Source organism: Cupressus sempervirens, chromosome 8 (genome assembly GCF_028749045.1).
Source record: "Cupressus sempervirens isolate cs-2001-9-10 chromosome 8, ASM2874904v1, whole genome shotgun sequence".
Lineage (NCBI taxonomy): Eukaryota > Viridiplantae > Streptophyta > Pinopsida > Cupressales > Cupressaceae > Cupressus > Cupressus sempervirens.
This window is the reverse complement of record NC_143125.1, coordinates 428,761,586-428,782,153: the sequence shown is the minus strand read 5'-3', so window position 1 is coordinate 428,782,153 and position 20,568 is coordinate 428,761,586. Positions and strand designations below refer to the sequence as shown.

Below are 20,568 nucleotides of genomic sequence, written 5' to 3'. Positions count from 1 at the left end.
TTTTAGTCCATAAAATGGATCTTCCATGAAATTGAGGAAATCAAGTTCAAGTTGTTGGGATAGGTAAGCCAAAAGGGAAGAGTAAGAATGTCAAAATTGGTAAACTAGAGGGTAGGGTTTTAGAGATTGAAAAAAGGGTGGTAAGGATGGAGACTATGCTTCATAGCTTGGCTAATCAAAGCCTTAACATAATTAAAGATCTAAATGATAACATCATTTAGTTGCATAGGTTGATGGAGGAAAATAAAAAGGGGAAGGAAGATAAGGACAAAGAGGAAACCAGGGTGATTGAGGAGGAGGTGTCTTTGCAAGAGGAGAGCCCAAGCATAAAAAGGAGAGTGGAAAAGAGGAAGAGGGAAGAAGAGGCTTCTCATGATGATAGTCACTTGAAGATTGATGAGGCTGAGCCCAAGGAAGAGATAGAGCTAAAGAAATTGGAGCTAGCTAAAGAACTTGTCCCCTAATCGCTTCTCCTGGTTTTTGCTTGTTACTTGGCTTTTGGCTTTTTGGTTTTTGCTTTTGTTCATTGGTCAGGTTAAGCCTATTGTTTTTTCTATTGCTTGGTAGCTAGACCTGAACTTTAAGTTTATTTATGTTGATAACTGGTGGGTTTTAGGAACCCCTGTAAAAAACTTATTTTACTTAATCAAAAAAATATATATAAAAAAACAAGGTTTTTCTAGTTGTAGTTGGTACAGACAAAGATGTCTACAAGATCATTATTGCCGAGAATGTAGTTGGTAATATTGGAGTGGTGATTGAAGGAGGCATCTACACTTCATCATGAACTGAAGAAAACATTGTTAGCAAACACATTTACAATGGATAAAGATAAAATGGGGTACTATAAGCATCCCAAATGTAGGTTGGGTCAATAATGCATGTAAAGGCTAAATGAATGGATAAAGGTTTAAGGATTATTTACATGAAGGTTGTGCACTACAACTCAACACGTTGACCACATTTCACAAGGGTCAAAAATTCTTGTAGGAAGAACATGTCATGTTTTAGAGCATGATCCATAAGATAGTATAAAATATAAACATCTATTGAATTTTTATTATTGCTTAAGATTAATCACTACTTACCTTCATATAATTGACTCTATGTATAAATGCATCTTTGAGTGCCTCTATCTCCTCAAACTTTGTTTTGTTCCAAGACAAGGGTATGAACTTCTTTACTATATTTATTTATCAACTGAGTAGCCATGAAATTGAGGTCAACGCTACATGTGATGACATCTAAAAATGTCACCTCAATTTTAGATCACATTTAATCTGCTATCATTTTTTATTTTCCCTATAAATAAGTATCAAGTTGTGACATCAATATCAATAAAATTCTATCAAAATAAATCCAAAACCATAAATAAAAATTAATAATAATATGACATTTGTTTCTATATAATTTATGCAATTACACTAATTAAGGTTTACCTTTGTTGAAGGTGTGTGAGGAACATCCCCGCCTGTGCCTTGTAGTGGATCCATGTCACCCTATGAAAAAGATTAGTAATTCTTAGCAATTAGAAGTGAAATGAAAGTTATAGACTTACCAGAAAAATTTATTAATAAAATAATAGATTGTATATTGGAGTCAATATTAATTGGAGAAAATTGGTTTAAATGTTATACTTACTAGTCCCATGATAGTGATGTTTTTGTAACTACATGATTCGAATTGTAATCTATCAGAAACTCTTCCCCTACACTAATTGATTTTATCATACATACAAAAACAAGATTTCCCTCATGTGCCTTGAATATACAATTTGGTCGCTTATTAGTTGAGATAGGTTGAGAACTATTTATAAAACCTACAATATTCCCTATTTCTTTTGGCCTTCCATTAATATAAATAGCGAGCCTTTTACTTTGATCATTTTCTTTTCATTATATGTAATTTGCTGACAATGCATACGTATGCATACTTTTTTGCTACCTCAATTTCAAATCGTATTTGATCTATTGCCATTTTTGCTTTTCCTTATCAATAAGTATCAAGTTGTGACATCAATATTAGTAAAATTATATCAAAATAAGTCCAAATCCATAAATAAAAGAACATAATAATATGACATTTGTTTCTATATAATTTGTACAATTACACTAATTAAGGTTTACCTTTGCTGAAGGTGTGTTAGGAACATCCCTGCCCATGCCTTGTGGTGGATCCATGTCGCCCTATGACAAAGATTAGTAATTCTTATCAATTAGTAGAGAAATGAAAGTAATAAACTTACCAAAAAAAAATATTAATAAAACAATAGATTGTATATTGGAGTCAATATTAATTGGAAGCAATGGTTTAAAATATGTTATACTTACCAGTCCCATGATAGTGAATTTTTTTGTATCTATATGATTCAAATTGTTATCTATCAAAAGTTCTTCCCTTACACTTATTGATTTTATCACACATACACAAAAATTTTTTTGCTCATGTGCTTTAAATATACAATTCAACCGCTTATTAGTTGACACAGGTGAGAACTATTTATAAAACCTACAATATTCCTTGTTGCTTTTGGCCTTCCATCAATATACTTAATGAGTCATTTACTTTGATCATTTTCTTTGCATTGTATATAAGTTGTTGACAATGCATACTTACACATATTTTTTTTATATTGCACAATTTATATCCGATTATTGTAATTGTAACAAGGTCCTACATACTTCAACAATTCAACAACTTTATTATAACTTACCTTTATGTCATCCATAGAAAATAAACCCAAACCATGTAATGAATATGGAGCTATGTGATATATCCTTCTGTTAATAGAAAAAATAGTGTTAATTGGAGGTAGTTCCTTGGGTACCCATTCTTCATGAAGATGTGTGTACCTTAAGGGAACCTTCATGTCACCTTTAGTCTCATTATCATAAGAACATGACCCCCCTCAATAAGAAAAAATTGCATTCATTTATTGAATTTTCTTCTAATCTTTTGACCTCTAATTGATCTCCCTATTTTAGACCTACTAGATGTCTCACTTTTTTCTTGTATTCTTGCATTTTCCTTACTTGAGGAAGATAGATCAGACAAATACCTAGATCAGACAAATACCTATTTGGTGATACCTTCAATCCGTAAAATGAGAGACATAGTAGGACTAAAGTTGATGTGGAGAGTAAAGAGTTGACATCCATATAATAAATTGTACCTATAGGGTCTATTGACTTATACCTATAGATCTGTGTCATTGTGCATGATTCTAGTCAAAGGTATTAATTTTTTTGCATATTTAAATCATTTATCTAAAGTTAGCCAAAAATTAGATGATATGTGTGCTACAAATTACATAGAAGACAAAATTACATGATACATTCATTAAAATCATTGTATATTTTTTAATTCCTTGCCTCTGCTTTATGTGTGGTACCTATGCAAAATGATTTTATATACTTTGTGACATTAGATTTCAACACATTATAACTTAATTATAAAAATATACAAGTTGAAAAAATAATTCTATGAATAAATAAATACCTCATACGTGACATTGATCATACCTCAACATACATTTCATTGATCATGTCATTGATCATCCTCTTCATCCATGTCATCATCGTGACTATCACGATCATCATCACCACCATCATCATCACCACCATCATCATACTTGTCCCCTTCATTATTGTCGTCATCATCATCATCATCACCACCAACACTGCCACCATCTTCATCACCATTATAGCCTTGATCATCATCATCTTCATCATTATGATCATCATCATCATCACCATCATCATCACCATCATTGTCATCATCATCACCATCATCATTAGCATCGCTAGAACCATCATCTTCTTCATCATCATCATTGTGTAATAATAGTCATTCATGATCATCATTTACTTCATCTTCTAATTATTCAATATCTTCTTCTTCCATCACATTATACCTAATTGACCTTTCTCTTAGATCATGTCTAACGACAAATTACCAACCCATTTTATGTAGAATGCCAAAGTACAATACTTTCTCACATTGACTTGGAAGAACATAGGGCTCATCTCCAACATGCTCAAATGACCTTGTATTAATTATTATAAATCAAATATCATGTTCAATAACAATCCTATCAAGATAATTTTGATTCAGCTGTAGCCTATACCATTTGATGACAAATAGAACTAATTTGAATGAGTTAAAGTCACACTCAAGTGTATCATCCAAAATTTCATAGTTTCAATTTTTAGATTGTTGAGGATGTATGTTATTTCTTAATGAAATATTAGGGACTTCGAAGATTGCACTTATCCTAGAATCATAAGTTTTTTTCACATTCTGTCTATTTTTTTAATGTAAAATTTACCGTCATGGTAGTACATAGCTTTGTGATGTTTTATCTATAATAATTCAAACATGTCAAGATTATTTGCATCAATCTGTGAGTTGATATTAAACTTATGGGTCATGATTAATAATCTTATATGTACCTTTCTACATCTTAAACCATATGCTAGATCAAGTACCATTGGCATAACATTAGAATCTTCATTACAATGAGCTTCTTTAACCAATTATGCAACATCATCCCACGTTAATGAGTGAGCATTTTCTTGAGATTGTTGAATCTATACCATCTTCCAATCAAGATTGTATACAATATACAAATGTAGTGCATCCCACTTATGACCAACTATAAAGAAAACAAATAGACCACTTACAAACAACTTATATTGAAGATTTATAAGAATTAATAAACTACAATAGCATATTACAATTACCTCCGACTTACCTCAATCTACCTATCCCTATCAAGTACTCCCTTTCGAATTCGTTAATAGAGTTGAGATATCAAATGTGATCTACATAAATATTTGCTACAAATTTGGAAAGATATTCATTAATGTACACCATGGTCTAGAATACCATATATCCCTCCACCTTATAACCTTTAGGATGTGCTCTCTACCAAACCAAGCCCTTCATAAATTTTAAGTGCCTCTCAACCATCCACATTGACCTAGGTTGTATAGGCCCACACAATTCAATTTCCTCAAATTGATGTATGAGGTACCATTCTTGAGCACTGAAAAAAGTTGAAGGTAGACACTTGCATTTCACACATAAGTTGGAGAATTTTTCTCTTCCAATATTTTATATCTTTATTATTAATTTCTTTAGATGATAACCACCTAAAAGAGATTCAAAATGCAAAGACAGAAAATCAAGATTTAAAAAAATAAAATAAAATAAATTTCATCAAAAGTAGACCAAGTTGTAAATATAATATTTGCACAAAAAATTTAAGAAATAACACTTCTAACCTCATGTATTTTTTCAAGATCATATATAACTTGTTTAACACTGTTGTCAAACTGGTGTGGGAGGGATAAAGGTAGGACATACTGAAATAATTAAAAAATGATATTTTCAATATATTATAAAATAATACAATAAAAAGTACATGCAATTTTACAAATATATTATAAATAGAGAACATGACTTACCTTGACAAAGGTATGTCAATCTAGCCCAAAATCATCTTTCTTTGATACAAGACTACTTATATTTGCAGTGAATCTTGTGAAATTTTTTTTTATTATGACTTCTTATAATGCATGACTTTTTTGCTCCATTAATAACCAAGGAAGGACACTCGTATTTATGTGGTCTCCATTGTTATTTGATTCAATGAATTTTTTTAGTTCATGATTGGATTCATAAATGTCATTACAATTTTTGACAATTTTTCTTTGTCATGCCTTCCATCCAATATTTTCCATATTGTCTCTATTACATTCTTTCCAGTATGCATAGCATCAAATAAATGCATGATTGAGAGATCCTTATAGTACTACAACTGATTAAATTGGCTATGACAACTTTGTACTCCTCTAGAAAGTTGGTCATTGCTGCATTGACCACATTCATGAGCATCAATTACATCATTACTTAATAAAATACAATATCAAAATATAAATTTCAAACAAAAATCATTAGATGGACTGACATTACCTAGACGATTTAGTCTATTGTGTTCCTACTTCCATTTAGATGAGGTGTCATTTTTCATAACCTTGATGTTGTCTCTTCTTTCTCATTAAAAAGATATTTTTTAGTAATTCGATACTTATGATTATTATGGAGAAAATGCCTAAACTCATCAAACATCTACTTTTTAAAACTTCTTGAATGATGAGATTTCATCTTTGGACCACAAACTAGACATGAAAATTTTCCCTTTATTTGATGACCTAAAAGGTCATGTATAATTTTCATGCACAACTTAAACATACAACAATAATGTGTAAGCACTATAACATAGCAAAAATATGTGACTTTAACAATATAACATACCACAAAAATAAGTTAGCACAGGGGCATCATGTATTTTCCATACAAGCATTGCATGGAATTAAAATTGTCTTTGTCTTATTAGTCTAGAGATGTCATACATAATGACCTCGTTCTATAACTTCAATAACTCTTCAATAAGGGGCTCAATATACATGTTCATATCTTTAACTTGGTACTTACCTAGTAGAATGAACAAAAACATTAGATAATTATTATGACCATTTTGTTGTAGTGTTTATAAATTAATTTAAATAACTATTAAATGAAAAAATACTTGGTACAATCATTGATAACATTATGTGCTCCCTTTTTATGGACATCCAATGAGGAATGTTATTGTTAATAATTAAAATGGGCCACACTAAGTAAATAGATCTCATATTTCCAAATAGATTGACATCGTTTGCTACCAATGAAAGTTTCCAAATTGTGAAGTTCTTCTTTAAATCTTGGCCACCTATTTTCTATGTCCTTAAATGCATAACCATCCACATGCATTAACATAATGTCATCTCGACTTCTATTATATGCATGGTAATCTATAAATTGTGCCTAGCTAATGCATCTGAATAATCCTTTAAGATGTGGAATAATGACAGTGTATTGAAGAATCTTGTGAGGCACCTTTTTTGTAATTTGATGTAATGGATATCTACTAATATGAAAAATGAGACATTGTGTTGCAAATTCATGTTGTTTGTGATATATAATGTGATCATTGGGACATGCATGTATTGTCTAATACTTCATTCCAATTTGATTCATAAAAGTAGATAATTCTCAGTATGAATGAGGCATAATGTTTGATGGTGGTGTAAAAAACTCATGTATCAACCTACAAAAAAAAAAAAAATTTGTTAATATATTGTATGCTAACATTGAAGATGATAAAAATGGCATACCTTAGCAAATGTGATATTGTTACATTCAAAAAACTATTCATAACCTTCAAGTTCACCAACAACACTATAGCAAAGAGACGAGTTGTTTGGGAGCCTTGGTATAGGGGCTTGTATTCCTTCTCAAGTATAGGTATATTAAGACCATCTTTATCATCATTATCAAATATGCTAGTACCATGATCATGATCATCTTGATCAACTATGTCAATACCATCTTCTTCAATCATAAGGCACAACACTTGGTGAAGGTTTTGCAAATGGGGTTGCAAGCTTTGGGTTTAACTGTGGAGGAAACTCCGTAGTTAAGCGCGCTCAGGCTGGAGTAGTACTGGGATGGGTGACCTCCCGGAAAGTCCCGGTGCTTCACCCCTGTGAGCATCACCTAGATCCAATGAGTGCTAAGTGTTCCATTTATTCTCATGAGAGATGGATTCATGTTGAATCACTACTCATGAAACATGGGTCATCGAGTTTGACTCAAAATCACACAGTTAAATCCTGATATTCACATCACAATTCTTCAATCATGTCATCTAGCACATTATTAGCCACACCAATACCATCATCTTCAATTGTGTTCTCTGATGCATGATCATCTTCTTCCATGGGAGAATTATCCTCAACTAAAATATTTGCACCTCCATGTTCCTCCAATTTGAAATCCACATTCACCAATCAACAAAAATTGTGCCCCCTTCAAAGTGACCATGTCATCTACAATGACTCTAGGCTATTGTGATTAAAATTATTTGATCCTTTAAGCCCTTACAATTTTTTCAAGGACAATTACATTTATCAACTTTTCTTCAAAAGTGAGACCACAATCTAGCAATTGTCTCATCATTTTGTTTTGGGTTCATATTAGTAGGTGCATTCTTTCTTCCTAGGAAAATATTGGGACTATAAATATACAAAATGTAAACATACAAGCATTAGTAGCATCTTGTATATAATAAAAAAAATATTGCAAGATTATACAAGATTTACAAATACACACACAAATCATGCTCATAAGATTAGGCCAACCAATTTGCGCATTCATTCCTAAATCATCCTCATTTCCCCTTTATTTTTGAAAATGCCTTTTCCACAATTTCCAAAGCTTACACATTTGTAAATCTAGTTTAGAAAACTCCTTATAGTGATTTACTCTAGTGTTTATGTAGTTTCCTGAGTTCTCCTCTTTTAGGTTTCATTGATCAACCATGTGACTACATGTATCCCTTAGAATGACTATTCTAGATATTTCTACTAGCAAAATCATTATTATTAAAATTACAATGCTAGTGTTGTCATCCAGTGGATAGTTTTTATATTTTAAGCACAAGGAATCACCTAGACTCATTTTCTCCCACACATTAACCTAGGGCTTGCTCTAACAATGATTTCTTGGAACAATTTATTAACATTGTCCTTTACTCTTAACACCTAGCATCTCAACCCACATCTAGTTGCTCTACTTTCACTCTATTGGCCTATTCATGCATGATTACTACTTACTAGTAGCTACACTTGAAATAGTGCACCCACCTTCAACTAAGCTTGGGCTTGTCCACATCAACACCACCTACACACTAAAATAATTTCGTCAAGGCATGGTGATAGAACTTCTATCTATTATTTTTTTGTCCCATTATAAGGGTGTCTTTATTAGAATGATTACAAAAATGAATAAGTAAGAGGGAAAATAAAGAAGAATGAAATGGTAAGGGTGATACAACTAGCACATGGTTATTCAAGAATGTCTTTAGATATATTCACAAGGTGTAGGAGCCATGTGGTGCAGGAGCACCTTGACCATCTCCATTGAATTTTGAGTCATTTTAGTATATTTTAAGTCATCATATGATTAGTGAAATAGCTATTTCAATTTCATGTAATTGTGTGTTCAATTAAGGTCATGTAGACCAAGGTTATGTTCCAATCAATGTTGGTCAAAGTGAGTCAAAGACCCTAAAGGTGTAAATGTTGGAATTTATTTAGAATATCCGAGAGCGGGGGGGGGGGGGGGTGAATCAATTATTCAAGGTCTAGATGTACAAATAAAACTTTTCACAATTCAATAAACCCATATAACATTCTTAACCATGCATGCATTCATTGTGTGTTAACCAAAAGCTGATATGTTACTGTAATATTAACATGTAGAAATGTAAAGCATAAAACACAACATATCCATTAGCACACTTGACACAATGATTTAATGTGGAAACTCAATTTGGGAAAAACCACCAATAACATGCTACTCCTTTTTCACTCTTTTGAAGTGATGCCATGTTAAAGGCCAACCCTGTTAAAGATTACAACACACACTGTTAAATGTGACCTAGTTAAGGGATTCTAATTACCTTATTAAAAGTGAGCCTTGTTAGAGGACTTTAGGCCATTCACTTGGAATGCCACTCTTTTAAAGGATTTTACAATGACTGTTAAGTCAACCTTTCTCCAAAGGATTTACCCTAATCTGATACAATTGTTAGCAAGTGACAGTAGAGCTTTGATCTTATACAACTTACAACCTTACTTGTAGATTACAGATCACTATTCAGTCCTCAACTCTACTTGGCTTTCAATCTTTGCAGCTCTGATAGCTTGTTCACCCTTCAAGCATTCATCCTCATTAAGCCTTTTTTCTTAGTTCGCCATTCCAAACTTCTTCTCCTGAGTCACTTGATAAAGAAAACCCTCTTATTTGTCAAATTTTAAAATTCAAACTCTCCAACCTTTGACTTCTTAACCTTTGCTTCATGACCAAATATCCTACATATAGGAAATTAGAACTCTTTTTCTCACTCATTAGCCATCAAAAATATTAGGGTTTTCAATGGATTAGGTAGTATACAATGTATCTATGTCATATCTTGTCTACTCTAGAAAATTCTCCTAGAATCCATTTGAATTCACTTCCAAAAAATTTTACATAAGATAATGTGCCTCTAGCTCATCAATCTTATCTTCCTCCTAATTTACAAGTTCCAAGAAAACAAACTTGTTAGCTTTTAATTGGTGAATCTTGAATCTTTTTCATAATGTAGCAGCTTGACGTTATCAATTTACTGATTCTAGACACATACTATGGTACTTGACATCTATTGTAAAATCACTCGGCATCAATTAGATTTTACTAGTGCTTGGCATCAATTAAAAATCACTCAGCTTCAACTACCTTACTTGGCACCTACTAACTTGCTTGGCATCCACTGGTTTACTCGACATCCACTAGAATTGCTTTCACTCAGCTCCAACTAACTTTTTGCTCGGCTTGCACTAACTTTTCTTGGCACCTTCTATCAACTTGATCAAGCTTAGCAAATGAACTTTGTCCAACCTTATTCTTATAAACTTTCTAAGTGCAACCAATCATTTTGTAACCCCAAGTAGATCATCAATACATTATGTTACCACTATCTTAACTAATTCTTACACTTCAATACATAATCATAACTCAACCTTTCCTCTAGGTACTTTTGTTACATCTTGTTGATCAAATCCTCCTCATCAATCAACTAAGTGATAGTGCTTGAAACATATAAGTAATTATCTTACCAACATGTAGTAGGTTTGACATCAGTGACAAAACAATGTTTGAAAATACTTCTTCAGCAATAATAATGATCTTTTCAATCATCTATCAACAATCTCCCTCTTTGGCATTGATAGCAAACCAAACTGATCAACCAGTCAAACAAATGGTAAACTAGCTAGGTTAAAAAAATAAGGCAATACCAAAAAGAAAGCTTGTGAATAAAACTTCTTCCTCTATTAGCAACTCCCTCTTAGGCTACAAAACATAACATTCTCTACTTCCATGGATCAATAGAATATTAGAATATCTACCTCTTTTGTTCCAATCCTTCCTCTGATTGCCTTATGCTTTCTTCATCTTTCTTTCTTTTTAGTCTTATGATCGTTTGATGATGTACTCTCACTTCGCACTTGATTGGTTTAATGTACTTTCTCTCGTGATTTTTTGCTTTGATCATCTCCCTTTTGATCAGTTTCATATACTTTCTCCTTCTTTGACGATAATGCCAAAGACATATATTCAGCACTTGGTATCTTTGGTGTATGCAATCATAGGCTTTTTTAGGCTCTTCAATTTTCTCCCTCTGTCACCTTGCTTGTGACTGATTTGAAATTCAATTCCGTAATTACTTTAGGCAGTTTCCTAAAGTAAAAATCCACTACATCAATTTGTATAAAATGAATGTTAGCTTGTTTGATGCAGGGTACTCCCTTTGTCTTTTGCATAGCCTTTGACAAGAGTATCACTCCTAGTTTACCTCTCAGATACTCATAAGCATCCTTAGGTGATGCTTTGGTGAAGATATCAAAAATTTTCTTCTTTGTGTTGATATATTCCATCTTCATATCTTTGTCTTGAACCAACTCCCTTACATAATGATACTTTATTTCAATGTGCTTTGTCTTTGTGTGCATAATAGGATTCTGTGATATTTATAGCACTTGTATTATCACAATAAAGTGTCACTAGTTCAATGATCTCTTCTTTCATTCCCTTTAGTAGCTATTTGATCCATACAATGTTTGTACAATTGATAGTAGTAACAACATACTCTGCTTCAACAATAAATTGGGAAGTACAACTACGCTTCTTGCTTGTCCATGTAACAAGTCTTCTGAATAAGAAGAATGCTCCTCCACTGGTGCTCTTTCTATCATCAATATTTTGTTGGTAAACAGATTGTTCTTCTTCTGATTCTCCTTTTAATTCGCCCAATTTGTAATGAAGGACAATTTTACACAATAGTTGGGAAACTTTTTCTGAGAATAACTTGTTTCCCTCTGAATTAAGGTATAGCTCCCTATGTGAATAATGTTCAAGTAATTGTGTTTCTCTCCTAAACTAACACAAGGTACGCTCTTAACGCGAGAGCAAAAGAGGCAAACTGAATTAAGCCTAAACATGACTTAATCCAGGCAAGAAAAACTTTCTAATCTATAAACCAAGCAATAGAACTCACAATTCTTATGAATCTATATACTCAGCATTTAGTTAAACTACAGTAAACGCTAACAGAAAAATAAATGAGATGATTAGAGACTTCTAATGAATCTTTCTCTGAATACCCCAAAGCACTTATTATTGTGGTCAATTCATATCCTCATGACAAAAGAATAAAACATCTTTTCTCTCCTTCTATAATTCAAAAAAAGAAAGACACAAAGAAACAATGACTAATTAAATGGAATAGAAAACCATTGACATAAAATCCTCTTTATTGGCTCTGCAATATTAAGTTTGATACATCAACAATTCTTTCCCCCTCCTACTCCAGCTCTCTGACTGTATCTAGAAAAGGTCGAACACCCCCTTGTTGTTTCCTTTTTTTTAGTTTTTATAGAGGTTACAATATATGACCTTCATAAGAATGTGAAGTTTTTTGAATTCTAGAATTCAAAAAGCCTGTGACAAGCGACTATGAAATTACAATAAAGAGGGACTAATATGACCTTGTCCCTTCATCTGACCTTGCTCAATAAGATGGATGTTGTGCAAGTTTGGTAAATGATGGTGGGTCCCAATTATCACCTCCAATAACATAAAGATGAGCTGTCAAATAGCTATTTGATGATTTCAATTTGCCAACTTTAATAGCTACACTAGTTGCATCCTTTGCTATGCTTCTAGCCATCCCCACAGCTACCAACTATCCACACCAAAGGAATCTAGTCAAATAATCAACCATGAACAAGGATTGGAAACAAGTTACATGCAGCAGTTATCAACAATGCTCTCATTATATTTGATTCCTTCATATTTCTTTGCAATTTTACGGTAGTACTCCAAAAATAGCCCAATATGCATTAACTGCACTCGATCATCAAATTTATACTTTTTTCTACAAAGAAATAAGTTATTAAGCCTATCAACTATCTCCATTTGCATCTGTGCCTTTAGTGGACTGATTCTATGGGCAGGAGGAAGAAATATGGCCTAGTTCATGACAATTATGGCATGTCTATCTCTTTTTCTTCCCTGAAGCGGACTTAGCAAAACCATCAGATTCTTTATCTCTTTTTGGTACAGCATAAGAAATTCTAATGGGTCTTCCAGAAACCACCTCTTGATCAAGTTTCAAGGCCATTGCTAAGGATACATCATCACAAAAATCAACATGACCATATCCTTTGAATTCCCCTGTTGTCTTGTTCATTTCAAATCGTATAGAAAATATTTCACAATCCTTGAAAAGATTTTTTACATCATCTTCTATTATATCCCAAGACAAATTTCCAATGTAAGCTCTGTTTGAATCATCTACTTTAGTTGGCTTAAAGCCAGTATGCTTATCATTCTTATAACTCTTGACAGTTTTGTATTTCTGTATTTTCAAAAATCGTCCACCCATGTTTGATCCATCAAGTGCCAAAGCTCATTTTGCAGCAGCTTTAGTCTTCATTGCTAGATGCTTTATGCGTTGTTGCTGACTGACTAGTTTTGGGAAAGAAGAAATAGTCATTGGGATTTGTAACACTGTCAAACTGTTTGAAGTGTCCAACTTCATTGTTATGAAGGGCAAAAACATTGGACAAATAATCTTCCTCTTTTTTTTTTCTTTTTTTTCTTTTTTAACAGCACGGAGTGTCAACTTTTTTGAATTAGTGAGACTCTTTCTGATATTCCAGCCTTGGTCTTCAATTCTACTATGAGTGTACAAATTATGTTGCTTGTTTATGAATGTTTCTTCTTTCTAACCATAGTTCAAAAGTTTTTATGCAACTGCACTAACCAACCTATTAGAAAGATGAGAAACACAGTTGTGAAGGATAACCAAAACTTTAAAATCTATAAAGGCATTGGAGTGGAGTAGAGACCATGTCCAAACTTAATGCAAATTAATAGCTCTGCAATGCAGATGGCAAGAGAGAGCCAACAAAATGTTCCCACCTTCTTTATTGATTTTTTGTCTTACAAATATGAATTGTATTCACGGATGATTGGTACAACAATAAGCTACCATATGATCAATCTATAAGTGTTTAGTGGATTTCTAGGAGGAACCTAGAGACAAAACTTCAGGAAGAATGCATTGAGGCCTACTGTTGAGAAAACAATGATCAAGCCAAATGCTTGAAGAAAACACCAAGGACCTGATAGAGGTTGCCACTCGTTCTTGTCCCAATTTTTAGATTTATTGTCTTCATCTCATGTCTGCACATTGCATTTAACATAGGCTCGAGAGCATAAAAGTGCAGCATATGTATATAGCTCGCTGTATAGATTGCTTTATAATGCAATGACTGAGTTCTAAAACATTATACAAACCATTCATACAATCAAATGATAACAACTTCACCTTTAAATGATCACTGGTTATGGAATGAACCCATCGTATATTTTGAGATGCTAATTCCATTTGCTTTATCTTCAAAGGAGGCTAGTCACAATTTGATCTTTACTTATCCCAAATTCTGCTACTATCATCATTTAGAGAAATGCAATGCTATTGACATTAAGATAAATAACATGTCCTTCTATAGTGACTACTTGAATCAATTTGCACTAAGAAGTTCTTAGAGAATTGAATTTAAATAATAAACTTCTTTCCAAAGTACCATAATGGAACCTTGCTCCAAAAATACTTCAAATGATCTTAAATGCAATCCAATCCATGACTGTCTATGCTTTGCTTCTAAAAATTAAATCAACCAAAAGATATTATGTTGACACATATTTGATGTTAAGATAAACAATGTGTACTTCTCAAGGAAACATCCTTTCATATCTTATGCTTGTAGATAGTATCATCATATGAGAATGCAATTGTAATGCCATCCATACTTTTAATTTCTCATTCTTCAATCTTTTAGGACAATGTCCAATGATCCTCTTATCCTGTAGATATTTTTAATATAAAACAAATTTTTCACTGTAATTTGTGCTTCTCTATTATCAATGCATTCATTTAGTATAAGAGAGGCCTCAACAATTGAATGCACACACTATCACATGGAATAAAATCAGAATCTTTCAATGTTAATTCTGTCAATGTGTCATTCATATGAAGACTTTTCATCTAAGACTTTCTGAATGTCTAGAAACTATAATTCCCAATCATTCTTCTACTGAAAAGATCATCAATTGAAGAATCATAATCTTTTTCGGGTTGGGACCTACGACTTACCCAAACTGAGGACATAATGAGACTTTAAAAACATCCCACCCGACTTGAAGCAAGAAGGCAATGAAAGAGAAATCTCGCAAAGATTTCCTATCCTAGGGAAGACTTAGACCTAGACACCAGACTTGACAAGACCACATGACTCCAATATTTCCAAAAATAAATAGGTGACTAAAAGTCAGACAATAGCTGCCTCCAACTGGGGGATCATGTACTGCAAAGTGCATGAAGAATTCAGCTTCTCTGGTGAGACAAGTGCCTTATTCATTGGGTTACAGAGTCTAGACCAAAGAAAACAACAAGAAGCTGCATACAGGGAGGGAGGAGGGGAGCATGAAAATTTTGAAACAAAGTAGGAGAAAACCTTAACTAACTAAGTAAGGAAAGGCTATACTAGTCACACCAAAATTGAAAAGGAAATTTATTTACAAAAGGTGAGGAGACCTCACCAGCAGGACCAAAAGCAAGGAAAGATTCAAATGTGGCCATTCATGGGAAGAGAAAAATATGAACCTCTTCTAAATAGAGGAAGATACTCCATCAATCTAAAACAACATTGGTAACCTTTAGCCACTCCTTCATTGTTGAACTTAAGCCCCAAAGCTATCTGCAACATGATGACCCACAAGACCTTTCCAAACAGCCATGCTTCATTATAGATCTCTGATTCATTTATCTTTCCATGTACATCCTTTCTTGCATACCCAAAATTCTTTGATGGAGAGGAATATTCAACATATTCTAGATGCATTACTAGAATAGAATTTGTTTCATCTTTTTCAGCGTTATCATTTCTATTTGTTCCATCATCCTCCTTAGTAGAGATATCATATTTCAAATTAGGATTAGCAAAACCAAAATATTAAAAATCCTTAAGGAAAGAAATGTCATCATACCTTTTGCAAGTACTGTCAAGAACAACTTCTGATTTCAAACCAGAGCTGAAAAATGTATCCAAATTTTCCACATGCTCTGATTTCTTTTGTGAAGGATAAAGACAATCATCGGATTTAGTATATACTGTTGGAAAATAGTCACATATATTTACTTTATTGCCAACAAAATGATCAAGAATACTAGCATAAAAACAATTGCAAGCATCATTAACTTCAGATTTCAAGCCTGGGCTAAAATTGAATGGTTCTTTATTACCCGTAGACTCTATTAGAACTAAAACATCCTCTTTATATCCAGCATTTGTTAAATCTGGAAAATGTTCCTCTGAATTCAAAACTTCAATATTTGAATTAATTGTAGAAGATCCATATGTGTCTGATACCATGAATTAATCATTCTTTATTTCAAGATTATGAATAGCTTCATCTAATTCTTTATCTTCTACATGACATTTTAAAACTTCACCAGCCATTAAAATATTTTCCTCTTCAACATTTACATTCTTAGATTTAATAGGATGACCACTAAAACATAATGCAGCTAGCACATTAGTTTCCGACAGATAACAATTGGAAGGATAATCCTTATCTATTTTTCTTTCAATTTTGTTGATCATTTCTTCAATCATATTTTCAAATTTGACAAAACATTTTTCCACTCTTTCTTCAAGACACATAGATTCTAATATAGTATCATCACAAACCTTTGCAACTTGAAAATTAATTTCACAAAAAATTTCAATGGAATTCAACTCTTCATGTTTTGCATTAACTATCTGATTATTCTCATTAGAGACTTCATGCAAAGGTTTATCCTTATTTTCTTCAAATATAAAAATTTTAAAATTAGAGGCAAATGAAGGTATGAAAGAAAATTCTTTGTCAACTGTTCTTACCAATTCTTCATCATTAAGAAGGTTATCTTCATTTGTTGAAAGTTGTGCTTCCAGAAAATAAGGCTTCTCTTGCTGTTTAGAACTCAAACCATTGGTTGATATTATCTCTTCATTCTGCTCATTGATTCTATCCACCTTATGAATGCTTTCTGCAACTTCAATGATTTCAGCATGCTGGAACAAAATTGATTCTTTTGTTTGCAGTTTTGAGAGTGGTTCTAGGTTCATACTTACTGCATCAGGCTCAACATTAGGAGAACAAGTCTCATTTCCAACCTTAAATTATGGATCTAAAGGTGTAACTAGTGACTCCATGGGAAATACTATTGAGAAGCAAGGGATAATAACAAACTTTTCTTCCTTTTGAGGTGGTTCAGGCTAGAAATTCTTTTCATGCTGATTACCTTCTTCATGTTGATGGCTCATCCATGGTAATACTGAGGATGAAGAAAATTCAGGTTCTCTCAAAGCAGGGAAGATGGGAGAAGACAAAGCATCCTTTTTAGAACTCGCATCAGTGCTTTTCTATCTGAACTTGTAGAGAACATAGAATCTCTTTTCAATCAGCTTCCATGATTCTCTAGACCGATGTTCTTGAGCTATACTCAAGTTGTTTCTTATGGCATAGTTGACACTCTCTTTAAATTTACTCCAGAGTTGTTGAAGCATAGGATCATCATCAATCAAAATCTCTTCAACAGATGGCAAGAGTCTCTTTTTATATTTTAAATCATTTCTCAGAGGAATTTGACCTCGATACATTTCTTGAGATTATTTGTACAACAGAGTAACAGAAATCTGAATCAAATTTATGGAAAGATAATGATGTTACCTCGATCATGAGCAACCAATTTTCCAGCAAGTTCTTCAAAAATATGTTCTAATAGGCATGTTCTTTTTTTACAACAAAGTCGCCAATCCTTGAGTAGTAGAGAAAATGAATATGTAGCTTGAAAAACCAAAGTATTCTTCCTCTTAGTCACCAAAAACACAAGTTGGGAACCTGAATGATAAGAACTTTCAAATCTTCCAAACTCTAATATATAAAAAGGTTCTTTTAAAGACACAAAGTCTCCAATCTCAAGCTGAGATAACAATAATAAACTGAAAAAACAATCTCTAGCACTGATCTTCTTGTCCAACTCCCCAGCAAAGTCACCAAAAATTTGTTAGTAAACAGATTGTTCTTCTTCTGATTCTCCTTTTAATTCGCCCAATTTGTAATGAAGAACAATTTTACACAATAGTTGGGAAACTATTTTTGAGAATAACTAGTTTCCCTCTAAATTAAGGTACAATTCCCTATGTGAATAATGTTCAAGGAATTATGTTTCTCTCCTAAACTAACACAGGGTATGCTCTTAACTCGAGAGCAAAAGAGGCAAACTGAATTAAGCCTAAATAGGACTTAATCCAGGCAAGAAAAACTTTCTAATCTATAAACCAAGCAATAGAACTCACAATTCTTATGAATCTATATACTCAGCATTTAATTAACCTACAATAAATGCTACCAAAAAAATAAATGAGATGATTAAAGACTTCTAATGAATCTTTCTTTGAATACCCCAAAGCACTTCTTATTGTGGTCAATTCATATCCTCGTGACAAAAGAATAAAATATATTTTCTCTCCTTTTGTAATTCGAAAAAAGAAAGACACGTAGAAACAATGACTAATTAAATGGAATAGAAAACCATTGACATAAAATCTTCTTTATTGGCTCTGCAATATTAAGTCTGATACATCAACAATTCTTTCCCCCTCCTACTCCAGCTCTCTGACTGTATCTAGAAAAGGCCGAACCCCCCCTTGTTGTTTCCTTTTTTTAAGTTTTTATAGAGGTTATAGTATATGACCTTCATAAGTATGTGAAGTCTTTTGAATTCTAGAATTTGAAAAGCCTGTCACAAGCGACTATGAAATTACAACAAAGAGGGACTAATATGACCTTGTCCCTTCATCTGACCTTGCTCAATAAGATGCATGTTGTGCAAGTTTGGTAAATGATGTCGGGTCCCAATTATCTCCTCCAATAACATGAAGATGAGTTGTCAAACAACTATTTGATGATTTCAATTTGCCAACTTTAATAGCTACACTAGTTGCATCCTTTGCTATGCTTCTAGCCATCCCCACAACTACCAACTATCCACACCAAAGGAATCTAGTTGAATAATCAACCATGCACAAGGATTGGAAACAAGTTACATACATCAGTTATCAACAATGGTCTCATTATATTTGATTCCTTCATATTTCTTTACAATTTTACAGTAGTACTCCAAAAATAGCCCAATATGCATTAACTACACTCAATCATCAAATTTATACTTTTTTCTACAAAGAAATAAGTTATTAAGCCTGTCAACTATTTCCATTTGCATCTGTGCCTTTAGTGGACTGTTTCTATGGGCAGGAGGAAGAAATATGGTCCGGTTCATGACAATTATGGCATGTCTGTCTCTTTTTCTTCCCTGAAGTGGACTTAGCATTACCATCAGATTCTTTATCTCTTTTTCATATAGCATAAGAAATTCTAATGGGTCTTCCACAAACCACCTCTTGATCAAGTTTCAAGCCCATTCCTAAGGATACATCATCACAAAAATCAACATGACCATATCCTTTGAATTCCCCTATTGTCTTGTTCATTCCAAATCATATAGCAAATATTTCACAATCCTTGAAAAGATTTTTTACATCATCTACTATTATATCCCAAGACAAATCTCCAATGTAAGCTCTGTTTGAATCATCTACTTTAGTTGGCTCAAAGCTAGTATGCTTATCATTCTTATAACTCTTGACAGTTTTGTACTGCTATATTTTCAAAAACCATCCACCCATGTCTAATCCATCAATTGCCAAAGCCTGTTTTGCAGCAGCTTCAGTCTTCATTGCTAGATGCTCTATGCGTTGTTGCTGACTAACTAGTTTTAGGAAAGAAGAAACGGTCATTGGGATCTGTAACACTATCAAACTGTTTGAAGTGTCCAACTTCATTGTTATGAAGGGAAAAAACATTGGACAAATAATCTTCCTCTTTTTCTTTTTTTCTTTTTTTTTAAAAAACAGCATGGAGTGTCAACTTTTTTGAATCAGTGAGACTCTTTCTGATATTCCAGCCTTGGTCCTCAATTCTACTATGAGTGTACAAATTATGTTTCTTGTTTATGAATGTTTCTTCTTTCTAACCATAGTTTAAAAGTTTTTATGCAACTGTAGTGACCAACCTATCAGAAAGATGAGAAACACAGTTGCAAAGGATAACCAAAACTTCAAAATCTATAAAGGCATTGGCGTGGAGTAGAGACCATGTCCAAACTTAATGCAAATTAATAGCTCCGCAATGCAGATGGCAAGAGAGAGTCAACAAAATGTTCCCACCTTCTTTATTGATTTTTTG

The 20,568-nt window shown here is 32.9% G+C and overlaps 1 pseudogene; it reads right to left on the bottom strand.

The window, feature by feature from the left end:
• Nucleotides 1-13,153: 13,153 nt before the first annotated feature.
• LOC149543065 (phragmoplastin interacting protein 1-like) lies at nt 13,154-16,649 on the bottom strand (annotated as a pseudogene).
• Nucleotides 16,650-20,568: the final 3,919 nt, after the last annotated feature.